At 42.2% G+C, this 14,224-nt stretch overlaps 1 long non-coding RNA gene across 1 annotated transcript in view; it reads right to left on the reverse strand.

The window, feature by feature from the left end:
* Positions 1 to 4,755: 4,755 nt before the first annotated feature.
* Positions 4,756 to 14,224, reverse strand: part of LOC128366575 (uncharacterized) — a 78,982-nt gene continuing 69,513 nt past the window's right edge. Inside the window, exon 3 of the long non-coding RNA XR_008321864.1 lies at positions 4,756 to 4,831. This is a non-coding gene — a long non-coding RNA (uncharacterized LOC128366575). The remainder of the gene's footprint in view (positions 4,832 to 14,224) is intronic.

Genomic DNA, 14,224 nt, shown 5'->3' on the forward strand with positions numbered 1-14,224 from the left:
TCATTGCTTGAGAGGAAAATCCTGGAAATAGGAGGGGGGGGGGGGGGGGTGGGGGGCGTCAACCATCTGAGAACTTCACTCTAATGTTTTTCTTTTCTTTCTCTCCATGCACCTTTTATGTTTACTTTGGCGCCCCCGAGGTGAAGACGGAGCATCGCAACTCCCACTCAGATGACTCCGCAGATGCCTGTTAGAAAGGCAGGGAATAAATCACATCAGCTGATCGATATCTTCCTGCTTAGGCCTCGAAGGTTCACTGAATATTAAGCAACCGTGGGAAAGTTATCCTGTCACGTTCCAGGTGGGAAAGAGCTAAAGCCGGCAATTATTTCATCCTTCCGCCCACAGAACTAACGCAGGGTTTTAATGGGAAGAGACTCTAATCAATTAACCCCCCCCCCCCCCCGCTTCTTCATTTAAAATCCTGTATTTTTATCTGTAAGTCAATTTGGAGCCATAATTGACTAGTAGATTGGTTTTCACTTTGATGACTGGTGATGTTCACTTATGAGTATCATTTGTTGTTAGCATGGCTCAGTATTTAAAACGTATCAATTACCCAAGACTGATGTAGCAACCCAATACTTAAATTGGACACATAGGTTTACTGCATGTAGATTGTAGTCCGTCACTTTCCACAGGAGGGTTTGCACATGCACAACTATGTTTAACCACTGTTCCCTATTAGCAGGAGCTGCATTGATAGTCATATTCCTTCAGGTAAAAGTGATATATGAAATAAAGTCCAGCTTGAGTAACAAATCCATGAGTTTGAAGGCTCTCATATAGCAGTTTATACTACAAAGTAATCTATCAGGGATGGACTTGATTGGCTGATGCAGCACTTTGTCAGATGATGATGATGCCTTGCAGATTGGCTAAAGTTGAGCCAGCTTCACTGTGAATGGCAATGAAGAAAAGTCACATTCAAGAGCTGCTTACTGCAAAGGGTCAAAAGATTCAATATCAGGAAGTGAAGCTCTTTGTTTTGTTTGTTGCCCTTTCAGAAAGTTTGTTTCTTCACTGTTTATCCAAAATCAGCTGTATCGGACTCTGATAGTTTCAGGTGAATTTCAATGTTCCTTCACACCTTTAAAAGACCAACAAAAGGAGATGCACATGAACATACAGCCAAAGCAAACACAAGAGAGATAAACAAAGCCAAGTAAACACTGCATTATCACTACTGTGTAAACACGGATACAACTGTGCAAATTTTTCACATTCAGTGAACTGTTGAAGTTTCACATGACTTGAGCTAAAACTGGCATATATTAAAAAAAACAAAAACAAAACAAACAGCATAACACAGCTGGGCAGGAAACAATCGGGGAACATTTTCACATCCCTGGAACTCAACCTAATGAGCAATGCCAGTCCTATCAGGCAGACTATGATCTTACCAGAAGTCATGTTACACTGGGAAAAAAAAAAAAAAAAAAAAAAAATACTCATGGGGATTTCAGTCAAGCTGCAGTGAAATCTCATGGGTAAACATTGTTAAGAGAGCAGCTCTGTAAATAGAACAGCCTGCTGACATGTGCAGTAACGTCAGTGATGGCATGCGTGTCTATAGTAGGCTGTGTGTTATGGCTGCTGAGTCCCACCAGCCTACCATTAGTCTGAGCTCTGCCTCTCTGTCGAAATCCCTCAGCATCCCTTCACCTCTTCGAGCGGAGCCGAACAGTGAGCCTGACAGTCAGCGAGCGCCTCTGCCGCACACATCATTGATACTAATGGGGACGGAAGGCTGGTGTAGGGTGGCGGTGTGTGTCAGAGTTCACTGGTGTACTGTATGTGTGTGTCAGAGTTCACTGGTGTCCTGTCCTGTGTGTATGTGTGTGTGTTTGCATGTATGGGGTAACCAAAAATCAGGATTACACAAGTAGCGCATGTGTGGTTTGCTCTGCAGCACCGAGATCAATTCATGTCGCTGCAGCAAATGGCATGACAACCAGTCTCCTCCCCGTCACCATCTGCCTCCTCTGTGCCAATTTGTCACAGCACATCCAAGTGTGGCCATGCCCTCATTTAACATTGAGCAGGAGCACTACTCAGGGAAGAACAGGAGGAAGAAGAGGAAAGAAGGAGAAAATAAGGGCACTGACAAAGACTGCAGCCCTCAGGGCAAACAGTGAGATAGGTCAACTGGAGTTTATCGGAGGGCAAAGACAAGAAATATACACAGGAGGCTTCACAGTGACTCAGCTGGCTCAGGTGCAAACCACATATCTGCAAAACCCGGGGTTCAAATGTGGACCAGGACCTTCGTCGCATGTCTCCTGTCACTGCCAATCTTTCCAGCGTGAGCTTTTCCAAAAAAAAAAAAAAAAAAAAAGGCAGAAAAGCCAAAGACAATTTAAAAATCTGTCATTAAAAAAATGGAGACAGCTGCGTACTCAGTGTGGCTCTGCTTTGAAGGATGTTTTTTTTTTTTTAATTGGGTAGCTTAAGAGACAGGTGCTAAATCTAGCTTCCTGAAGAGAGGTGATGGCATGTAGAACAGTGTGTTGTAATAAACTGGAAAATAATAGAAAATATTTGCGAGATATAAACTAAACTAAACCAGAGTGTCCGTCAGTCTCATTATGCAGGATTGAGAGTCGAGCTCATTTTCTTGGAAATTTGTGCAAACGTTCTAATGCTTTAGTTTCTGTGCATAAAGATTGTCCTTGTTTTATTGTTCTGTAAAGTATGTGGGCCCATGAGCACATAACTATACATCCAAACTATGCATAAAACTATGCTGACACAGTGCTTGCATTGTCAAGTGAGTGGGTGACAAGATATGAAAGTTATGCCACTCACAGTCTCTTCCTGCCTCCGTCCTCCCTCGCTCACTCTTTCTTTTTTGGAGTGATAATACCTCTATTCAACTCAGCGGTCTGATCATGTTTCACGCCCGTGCACCGGCATTGACTGCCGTTCTGTCCCATTTCACCCCCGTTGATACGGCTTTGTGTCATCAATAATGACAGGCGGTAAAAATGGCCGTCCACGTCGGGGGGCCACCACGATGTCAGCTCGACACCGACACCAACACCTCCCCCCCTTCCTATACGCTCAACCGTCACGCCAAACTACCATGTGTTGTTTCCCCCCGCTGTCAGCTGAGTGCGATGCAAAAGTGGTGGGCTTCTATTCACTTTGACTGACGCTCGGTGCTCCACAATGGCCCCCGTGCCGCATGTATACACGTGTAGCCAGAAGAGGGATCACAGCACAATAGTGGTGCTTTGAAAAGAGGGCAGGAATAAAGAGATGGTCCAGTGTGAGCCTTCGTACTGTCAACATCGCTACAAATAAGAGCTCCTGGGGACAAAGCTCCTGCTAGCCTCGCAAAAATGTTACATAAAGCATTTCAACCTGTTTATTTGTCTACCTGGGCGTGTGTGTGTGTGTGTGTGTGTGTGAGGCAGAGCTGTGATTGAAAGCTCTCCAGAGTGTTTCTGCCACTTTGGAAGAACACTTGAAAATGTACTGGCTTATACAATCTGGTATGGGTGTAATAGTGGAAGGTCATTAACTGCCAGACAGTTTTCTCTCCATTACTGTGGCAAATCTGAGTCTTGCAGGGTGTGAACTTGAAATTATAGTACAGCAAACATGTCATTATTTCCTATATTCATCTTAATGACCCACAGTATTGTCAGTATTGTGTGGAACTGTTACAATTTTGTGTATAAGTGTGTGTAAAATATGAGCACACACTGAGGAGGAATGTTAGAAAGAAGGCCACATCAACAATAAAAGCATGGGTCAATATACTGAAACACAGATACAGTGTTATTTCGTGCCATTTAAATGTATTAAAAACTTTGGGGTGACACAAAAAGCAAAAAAATTGGAATATAAAGAAGCTGACTTTTACAAATGACTGATTCTGTGCAGTGTAATAAAGGCAAGTTGCCAGGAAATGTGAAATAAAACATTGTGAAATGGAGTAAAAGAGATCCAGTGTTCACCAAACACGATATGCTATTATGCTTCTTAGAGGCCTTGAAAATCAATTTTTAGAGAGGTTTCTGTATTTGTATTTGTTTGTCTGCTCTCTTCTCGGTGGTTTCAAGTGGGCAGCTCTGTGTTGAAAAAATAAAAATAAAAATAAAAAAAGGTGACGCCACATAAAGTATTTCCATGCACTGAATCAATGATAGTTGTTAGTTTGCTTTCTAACGCTGGCGAGAAACTGACACTGTCAATCAAACCTTACCAAACATGTTTATTTCCAACTTGAACTACTTGATGGTTGGTTATTCCATCACAAATATATTATCATTATTATTATTATTATATATATTATAGAGAAATACGTAGAAAGGAAAGAGGGGGTTTTTCAGGCTGTTCTGTTTCCTTGTGTGTGGTGTTTTTTTTTTTTGTTCAGACTATATAGGAAAGAATTCCTGGAGCAAGCTTGCATTGATCGCCACTGTAATGCAAAAATACCAGAAGCAGTCTGTATATAGCATTTGAAGATAGCATATTGATTGCTGATTGAGAAGTGGAGTGTTTTTCAGGAGGAGGTCAATGCTACAGAACAGCCACAGCCGGTAGCATTTAAAGTGCATCTGCAAAAAAGAAGGAAACTGGAGTAAAAACAGCACTTACAGTCAGGGGGTTTCGCCTCGTGAAGTGATCCACAGTTCCTCCTAACTTCTCTTACGCAATGACCTCAGCTGGAGGGGTTGATGATAAGGAGGAGGAGGAGGAGGAGGAGGAAGAGGAGGAGGGGGAGTGAAGATGGGATGGGGTGGTTGGTGGGGCAGCAGGGGTGAAAAACCCCCCCTATGAGCTTCTCCCCTCTCAGAACGTTCAGCCTTCAGCAAACTTCCTGTGAGAACGAAAAACACACAAAACAAAAACAATGAGTGGAGGACAACACGAGGGGGACAGCTGCTCTGCAAACACGCGGCTCAACACAACCTAAGGCGGTTTGTCTCTTCTGCTTAAACGGGGCCACTGACCTATAGAGCTACCCCCCCTATCGAGAGGGGCTGCATGTCCTCTTAGTGTAATCTCCTCAGTCACTCTGCTGTCATAACATCACAGCTAACACAAGCAGAGACGCCATAAATAGATCCAGATGTGCTGCGTTACAGTTGCAACGTGGCGCGATGGGAAAAGAGCCAAAAGAGCTTTATGGATCAAACTTTACATTTTAATGTTACTTTCCTCTTTTTGTATTATCATCAATACTTTTTTTGTTTGAATACATCAGTGCTTTGTTTAATGTGACTAAAAACATCAGGTTTACTTTTGTAGAAATAGAAACAAAAGTTCTATAGTGCTATTATTATATTATGTATACTGACAGCAAGCAATGAATTCATGATTATTCAGTCCTCAAGTGCAAACCACCACCCACCATCTCTCTGCATATATACACACACACCAGGTGTCAGCTATTTTACTGTAAAACAAATACAGCATGTAGTTTAAAAAGCCCACGCTTATGCTAAACTTGGGTTTTTCACCCAAAACTTGTTTTCATAACCGACAATATGGAATAAATATTGTGCTGAGTAAGTAAGAAATTAACCTGCTACAAAGCAAAAAAAAGTAAGAGCATGAAAACCAGTGTGTGAGAAAAGTCTTCACTTAATTTATGATACATGTTGATTCATTTACAGCTGCTTTGCCCCCCGGCCCCCCTCTCTGCTTCATCCATGTCAGTTTTTTTCTCAAAGGCTTCATCATTTTCTCTGGGAACTGGGAAGGTTTCTCTCTCTGTCTGCAACATATTTTTGGACTTTTCAGGACTTAAAAACTTTCTTCATTCACCTGAAGTTTTTTTCTCTGCTCTCAAGAGACTCATTCATGTGGCACAGCCGGGGTTTAAACCAGCGCTGCTCTGTCGTTAGCACACCTCACCGACTGCACTGTCATTCTTTACTCTGCCTCCCTGGAGAAAAAAAATCCCCGCCACCATCATACTGAAGAGAATTCATGACAGATGAACTTCCTGTAAATCTGTTCTCTACTCCCAGAAACACACAGGTTGTCTCTGACGACCAGTGCTGACTAATGGTGACTGCCCCACAAAGATTACGGCCCGTTAAATGGATACAGACTTCTCCACCTACACACATATACCTTCACCCCACTGGCATCCTAATGAAAAAGGAGGGGGGGTTGAGGTTGTGACCGCAGAGTGATGCCTCACATCCTTAGCCATGGATAAAGCACATCCAGCTCACTGACTCACAACAGATGAGCTGCATTGCTTTCCCAATCCCTCCCTGAAAGGAGCAGCTGACTGCAGCTGCCGTGAGCTCAACACCAGCGCTGACTCCCCTCGTGGCTTCATGAAGCCACCGAAGGTCTGTAAATACTTAACGACCCCAGCCTTCTGCAAATTAAGCAGAGCGGTGTGAGAGCGCTGGCGCAGTGGCGCACAGTGACTGAACCTGTGTGGTGTAAAAAGCAGGGAGTCAGAATGCAGGGCTGGTGTGTGTGTGTGTGTGTGTGTGTGTGTGTGTGTGTGTGTGTGTGTGGAAAGGTTATGGTTGTTATGTCAAATGACACCCTAGGTCTTAGTCATGGGAAATGGCCCGGTGGAGTAAAGAGAGTGATGTCACCTCTGAAAATGTTTTAAAGACCACTAGGCTCCATTACACACAACCTCTGACCACTGACTTCCACCTCCTCACACACCACACTCTCTGCTCACTTTGTGGGCGAGCCGCAGATGTGTTTCTTGTCAGAAATCACATGATTGACTGCACGTCACAAGGTTACTACAGATGTTTTTTTTAATCCACCACAACAAATAAAAAAAAACATAAAATGTCTTAGTGAGCCACTATAAGCCTCCTGATCCTTTTCTGCATTCTTGGCATCTTCTACAAGTCTGTGGAAACTGGAAGTACTTTTGGAAACATCATTTTTCCAAAAGATACTCCTCATTTGGTGTTTTGATGTTGCTCCAAAATTATATGTGATTTATTGAGCAGAGATATGGTGAATGTGGAGGCTGTAGCATTATGTATCACAATAATTGGATGATAATCAAACTAATTATTGAGCCTTCATGCTCTCTGAATGGAAGAATATGTTTTTGTTGAATTTCTTCACTAACTTTTTCAGGTTTTTCCTTTAATGTGTCACCTGTCTGTATCACATGTACAAAATCACATCTCAAATAATCAAAGTAATATAATGTAAAACAGGCAATTGGAGTGAAGATCAGAAATGTATACCCCTGTATGTAAATATGTAACGATGCATTCAATATTTTTATTCAAAAAACGGTACAATATCATCATAATATCACAATGAGATTCCACTGAAAGCTAATACGCAATAATATTGAGTTACTGCCAAGCCGTAATCACCAAAGTCTTGACAGCATGTCCTCAAAAACAACATGTAGACTGGAAAACAACATGATTAACAGCCGTTGGCCTAGAGGTTGGATAAATTAGGGTTTAGATGATTCAGTTACGGAGCACACAGGACGGCTCTCTGCTCATGGCTAACCCTTCCACATCCAAAAGACTGGCAGGTTTTGTTGTTTTGTTGTCTTTTTTTCCCCCTTTAGCCTGCACAGAGTAGGCTGCAGTATTGATTTTAGCGAATGAGATGAGCTGCTGGGGTTCTTATGAAGCCCTGTTACTTCAGCTGCAAGGGCTATTAGACTTGGGCGCTCATATAAACGCATGGGAGATGAAGTATAATGTTCCCGTGATTGTTTCACTGCCACAGTGTGATCGTTGTGCCCCCGTCGTTAGTGGCATCCTATAATTTTTAATCTCATTTTCTAGAAATAGTCCCGCAGAGAGGCCCCCTTATCCTGCCATAATAGTTTTGAGGTGAGCCCCATTAACCAAATGAGCTTTTCGGAGCACAACGTTCCCATTAACACCGCTCATACAATCCCTCAATTCCTTCCAAACGTGCACCATTGGACTTCCCTGTAGACCCAATGCTCCACCGAGTCAATGTCTCTTTGAGTGCACGCAACAATCTTAAACCTCCCCTGAGCTCATTTGGTTTATTTCTTTTACCGGAATTACCCTAAAGCCCCCTAAACAGATTTTTTCCTATACTAGCTGACACTCTACATTCCCATCTCCTCTCCCATTTCGGTATCTCCCAGTAGGCTTTGCAGTGCTCACTGGCTTGTGGTAGTGATCAATGGCCCCTGGCTGCGGGCGCCAGGGGGGCCCAGGGCTCCAGGAATGGAGGTATTAATAATGTAAGGTCCAGGCCTGCCATATCCTCCATTAGCGCAGAAGAGGCGGGAGGCCCAACGGCTGATTGATTACTAATTAGATTAATTGCTGTCTTTTAGAAAAGGAGGAGAATGTAATGGACTGGAGGTCTGACAAGTACGAGGACAGAGCGACTATATCTGCTGAGGTTGTTAAAAAAAAAAAGGGGACTCTTCAGATTAGGAATGCATGTTCCTCCTCTGAGATGAGTGTACAATTCAGTGAAGAATAGCCAGAGTCTGTGTAATAAACAACAAAAAAACAAGAATGCAATCAAAGTCTAACAGACTACCCTATTACTTTAAAAATGTCTAATAAATTGCTCAATTCTCTGCAGGCTTTCCTCCACAATGCACCTGCGTACGCCGAAAGAAAAACAGCCCAGCTGCACTGACCACGCTGCTAACTGGAGAAGACACTGCTGTTATTTGCTTTTCTCATCTGAGACGATTTCCCCCTCCCGTTCCCACATTTGTGTCTTGTTAGCTATCACTATGTGGAAAACATGACATGATAAGGGCCTCGCTACTCTCCGGTTTTCGTGTAATGTGTGTAATGATGTCGGTGTTGCCGAGCGCAGCCGTTTGCTAAAGGGCGCAAGAGGTTTGTGTAGATGGAGTTCCACTTAATCTGCTTGCTGTCCTTTGGAGATAAAACTAATAAAAACACACATCAAAGCCGCGCCACACACATTCACATAGATTTGAGTCTGAGGGGGGAAGAGGAACTTGTAAAAGGTAGAGCTGCTAAATAATTCTGCACATGATGTGTTTATCTTTAATACACAATGTTGTTTAAGACACTAATTATCATTCTCATCCACTTTAGACTGAGATTTGTTTGGCTGTATTTCCGATTTTGATTAAGAATCAATTACTGGCCACTTAGTGTCATTGTATAACCTCCAACATGATAAATGTGATGCATTTTAGTCTGAGGACATATTAATTGCTAAATTGATCAGGAATAAACTTGTCAGAGTCTGTGGGGAAGCACTTCGATTATTCTTCATTTCAATGAACAATTTAAGTGTCTCGTTGTCAAAAAGTTTTTAGAAGAAACTGAATCCAAATATTAAAATTATTAGAAAACCACTCGGCGAGTTTCTCCATCAATATTGGAATGAAAAACCAAATCATTCAAGCCCAGTAACAACATTGATGCTATATTTATTTCTGTCAAAATCACATCTTAATTCTCAACAAGTGGCGAAGCAGGCATGCATATGAGTTTCTGAGTAGGAGACTAATTGGCACATCGGTATGGCCACACTCATTACACACACCCACACTCAACATAAATAGCCTCACACTTCTGAGGGGATAATGCCTTCCAAATGGGGAGCTGCATTATTTGTCTCAGCCTGCCTCTGCACCAGTAGACCATGGAGAGTTGTATCCTCCTCTGCTGACTCCTGCCAACCTTGGAGGAGGACAGTCTCAGCATGCATTTGTATATTTAGTGCAATAACTGTGCTGTTTTTGACACGCAACAAAAATCCGTGAAGCCTGTAGAAGACATGCAATTGGCTAAATTGCTAAATTACAAGGGGAAAAAAACTTATTACTGAAAGCTGCAATGCAGTCTGTCATCCACATACAGCTCACAATACTCATTTTATCTGTGCACTGGACAGCCACTGATGCACGTCACCATATTAGGCTTGCTTTTTTGGGTCCTCGTCTCTCATGTGATGACTCATAAGAAGACTATTCTTCAAAATTGAGATGAGTCTAAGTATGTTTTCATGTCACAAATGAGTTTCTTGAGGAGTTTACAGGATAAAAATCTCCAGGGATGAAAAATGAAGCCAGTGCCAAAAAACTGCAGTTCCTCACATGGCCACTAGAGGTTGGCTCCAAAAGTGAGTTCCCCATATAGACTCTACACGTTAAAATGTACAGAGGAAATAAATATTACAGCCTGGTACAAAACAGTTTTGATCTCTAATTCATAAAAACTTTATAGAGGGTTAGCCTTTCTCTACATCGCCATTTGAGTGACACCGGGAAGCTGTTACCATGGCGACAAGATTTATAGAGTAGAGCTGCAGCCGTGTGTTTTCAGTCCATGAAAGTTCAGTGTTCGGTTTTATTCAAAAGACCCTCTAAGGAGTCAGATGTTCAGTTTGTTCAAGTACATTTTGTTTTAATGGTTTTAAGTCTGTTTATTGCTAGTTAAAATTAACATTAGGATTATTACAGTTAAACATAAACTGTAAATGCACCATGCTAATCAAGCTAGCAGCTAGCATTAGAGTCAGCCCCACACTCTCATCCAAATTAAGTCACTTCTGGCTCCAAAAAAAAACAGATGGCAACAGTCAAAGTGCAAACTCAACGCTTTAAAATTGGAGCCCACAAACTGATGGGTGACATCATTTTACAGTCGATGTATTAGAGCCATTAATTATTCAGCTCTGAGAGGTCTGAGTCAGACCCTCATATCTTACAAAGTTCATCTCTGCTAGACTCCACTGCTGTGGCAGCAAATGTCTAAAGATGGAGCTTTTGTTGCACGCCGTCACTGGAATCTGTTGGCACATCATCCCAAAGGACAATACAGCCAACACACGCATCCAGTATTCAGAAACTGTCAAGACTTGCCGTTGACCTTTAGATGCCTTTAGGACTGTGATTGGAAACAAAAAAAGGTTGAGGAAGAAAATAAAACTGCATCGAAAGTCAAGGAATTGAGCCAAAATCCTGAAAATCTAAAAAAAAAAAAAAAAAAAAAAGAGTGTTGATACTTCTAAAAGACGGCAGGTATGACTGACCAGCATGGATACTGACATCCATCTCAGCTGTCAGAGGGTTAGTACTGCGGACTTGGCAACTGGCCCAAATTTCTGGCTTTCAAATTTCTGACACAAGTCAACAAAAGCAGTTTCTAAGCAAGAAAAATACTGATCCTGCCCCAAGTTCTGCCTGTGACATATAACAATCTCAATTACTCTTACTCATCAATTGTGTAATCAATAATAACATTCACATGTCTTTCTGCCTTCTGTTCTGTGTTTTTTCTCTTTCTCCTTTTCTTTAAACTCACGGCTGCCCCCCCTCCCAACCCCACCACCTCCTCCTCCTCTCAGCCCCTGTGGCTCTCTGCAGTGACGACACGCTGTGCTAATTGAAAGCGACCCTGACTCGTCCTTTTTCCAAACCGCTCTGTCTGATGCCCCGTTGTTTTTCCCTCCGCCGGCGGTTGACAACTGGCCTTTCGGGCTGTGGTGCTCTGCGGTGTGAACTCTGGCCTCGCTGTGTCGGCCTCTCGCCTCTCTTCCTCAACAAAACGCAAGACCGGGTCCAAAGTCACACAGAGTGGGAAGAAAATGCAGAGTTGCACCTTTTTTTCCCCCCTCCTTTCTGCAGTGTGGTTTCCAAAACTGTTCTGGAGAGAGGATCGTTCCAAAGTAAATGGAAGACGTCCTCAAGAGGTTAAAAAACTTTCTCTTGGCTGTTTCATTCGAGTATAACTGCTGCATAATACAGTAATGTTTACACAATAAAGAGGGCTGTACAATTTGAAATTCAATGAAGATGCAAACAACTTCTGAGCCGTCTTACCTTGAACATGCGCCTCAAACTCTGAAGGACAAAAGCACAAAACGCTAACTTAATAGATGAGCTACAGCTGCAGCACAAACAACAGGATTAGATTATTCCTCATACTTAATTCCTTTATCAAAAAGCAGTGATATTCAACTGAAACAAAATGCTTGTACCTGCAGTGTTTCAATAGAGGTGGGCCGCTCTTATCTCACTGAATAGGACTGGGGCCCATAATGTAATAGCCTAGCAGGGCACTCATAAATCACCTGAAGAGGCTGTATGCCACATGCACTGACACTCCCAATCTGCCAACCTGTGTCTTTATTAAAGAGCACATTATACTGAAAGGAGAATTTTTTTTTTCCTCCACACACAGTTGTCCTGCTCCGAACACCTCAACTCATATGTTTATGCAAACATAAGAATACAAATACTTTCCTCTGCAGGCACAAATTCATTTCTGCGAGCTTTTATACATAGCATGAGTGTGTGTGTGTGTTTGTGTGGCTGTGTGTGTGTGTGTGTGTGAGTGAGTGAGACGCAGACATTGTTTTTACATCTTGTCACCCTCTTCACAATTACAGCAATTGTCTCCCTCCCATTGTGAGTGACGCATCAATTTGGATGTATGAATGTCTATTCATATCTGATTTGCCTTAGTAAATCTCTCAATGTTATTGGCCAAATTGTGTATACAATAGAGGGTCTCTGTGTGTGTGTGTGTGTGTGTGTGTGTGTGTGTTCTGCTTTGTTGATGAGTTGTTTTTTTTGTTTTGTTTTTTCTGTTTTTATTCATCCTTCCAGTAACTTTGACAGCTAAATTGGAAAATGTCAAAAGTAAACATCATGTGAGCTGACAGAAGAAATAGCACAGAGGAGAGATGTGGCATCAGTATTGGCCCCACATCATGACAGCGGTGAAACATTCAGCCCGCCAATTTGTTCAAATCAAGACTTTTGTGCTCAGTTGGTTTCACACGAGGTAGATTTCTCTGAACTTTAAAAAAAAAAAAAAAAAAGGTGCTTTTTTGAAGATCTGCCGTCTGATTAGCATCACTCTGTGCTCTACCTATAATTATGAGCTTTATTTAAACAGGGAGAGCCATTGAAGGCGAGCTGTTTTTTTTTTATAAAGACACCCTGATTACAGTACACACAGAAACAACAAGCAGACAAAACTTACAATATACAGTACACAACGTCTGAGACCATTTTCCCATGGGAAAGTGGTCTCAGACTTTTGGACCGTTTCCCTTTCCAGTATTATTTCTCCCCAGACAAACACTTAGAACCACATTTAGAGAGCTTACAGAGGTAACAACAGAGACAGATAAACAACTTCTCATAAGAACGGCAACGCCTTTTCTCTTAAGCGGTCCAAAAACAAAGCACTTATCAAGACAAGTATCAACATTTTTCATATTTCAAGCCATATTTTAGAAAACATTAAAATGTCAGGGTCAGTTTGTCCAGTTTGGATACAATACTTAAGCTTGATCATGTGAAAAGCTCTCAAGCCTTTTGTCATGCAAAGCTTCAAATGCTAAAATCAAACATCCTGAGTTCTCTCACTCCTAATAAGTGTGAGAACATGGTAACGGGTTATGAACCTTTTGACTTGCTTCCTTTAGTGGTAAGCAAACAGTCTGAAACTCTAAAATCAACACTCCTGTAAATTAGGATGGGATGTTAACCCTCCTGTTGTCCTCAGGTCAAGGAAGGACTGAGGAAGGAAGGAAGGAAGGAATGAGGAAGTAAAGGAGTAAGGAGGGAGGGAGGAAAAGAGGAAGGAAGTAAAGAGAGAAGGAAGGAAGGAAGTAGAGAAGGAAGGAAGGAAAGGAGGAAAGAAGGAAGGGAGGAAGGAAAGGAGGGAGGGAGGGAAACAGGAAGGAAGTAAGGAGAGAAGGAAGGAAGGAAGTGAGGAAAGAAGTATGGAAGGAGGAGGGAGCAAAGAAAGAGGGAAGGAAGGGAAGAACAAAGGAAAAATTAAAGAAAGAGGGAGGAAGGAAGGAAGGAAGGAAGGAAGGAAGGAAGGAAGGAACAGTCAAGAGATGGGGTCAATTTGACCCGGGAGGACGACAGGAGGGTTAAAAAAGGGGAGTGTCATAAAAAATGGGTCTCGCTCATCATCAGTTGTAAAAATGTTGATGGACTGAGTTAGACTAGAAAGCAATATGATTATTTATGTGTAAATTCAGCAACATCACATACATGATTATGGTTAACACAATATATATATATATATTTGGAATAACCTATCCGGCTGTGTGTGTGTGTGTGTGTTTGTGTTTGTGTGTGTGTGTGTGTGTGTGTGTGTGTGTGTGTGTGTGTGTGTGTGTGTGTGTCCTGTCTTTGAAGCCTTCTGACTTTGGACTGAATTAATTTCTTGCTTTCATTGCTGCCTGTGATGTTGTCTCTGTAGCATGGAGGCTCTGGTCATTTGTTAAAAACTAAGAACCT

This window comes from Scomber japonicus, chromosome 10 (assembly GCF_027409825.1).
Source record: "Scomber japonicus isolate fScoJap1 chromosome 10, fScoJap1.pri, whole genome shotgun sequence".
Lineage (NCBI taxonomy): Eukaryota > Metazoa > Chordata > Actinopteri > Scombriformes > Scombridae > Scomber > Scomber japonicus.